Here is a 645-nt window from a genome sequence, read left to right on the forward strand (position 1 = left end):
GCCCCGCGGTCCTGCCCGGGCCCCCACCCGCCCGGCCCTGCCGTTCGTCGGGGCTTGGCTGGCGACACATTCCTCCGTCACGTACTTACCTGAGGAAGGTGTACTCAGATGCACTAGCCTAGACTGTGAAATTCAGACTCCAGGAGGCCATGACGGCTCTCACCTACAAAGCCAGGGCCTACCCTCCGCTCCCGCAGAGACGCGCCCCCAGGCTCCGTCTGTGGCGCTAGCCAGTGAAGTCTTCATTGTCAATGTTTTTATCTAATTCTGTATATATAACTTATTATATTTTATTATCTCAATAAACACACTACTAAAAGATAGACTGCAGCAGTGCGGGTCCTTTGGTGCATGGGTGGCCGGTGGGGCTGAGTGAAGAAGGCGCTAACTGCTCTGCCCTGACTGTCGTAGCGCTGCGGAGGAGTGCCTGCAGTGCTGGGGCCGGGCCATTCCCAGGGCAGAAGGGACACCGTTGTTTCAAACAGCACTGCACCGCGTCCGTAAGGAAGAGCCTCCCTGGATGTGGGTGTCTGCAGTGGTGCCGGGACCAACCCCGTGGCTCCCAGGGAAGACTGCGCACGGGTTCAGAGATGTACGGGTCTGCAGCTGAGTCCAGCCGAACTTCCCGATCCACGAAGGCTCAGA

The sequence above is a fragment of the Tupaia chinensis genome, unplaced genomic scaffold, assembly GCF_000334495.1.
Source record: "Tupaia chinensis unplaced genomic scaffold, TupChi_1.0 Scaffold000041_1, whole genome shotgun sequence".
In the NCBI taxonomy this organism is placed as follows: domain Eukaryota; kingdom Metazoa; phylum Chordata; class Mammalia; order Scandentia; family Tupaiidae; genus Tupaia; species Tupaia belangeri.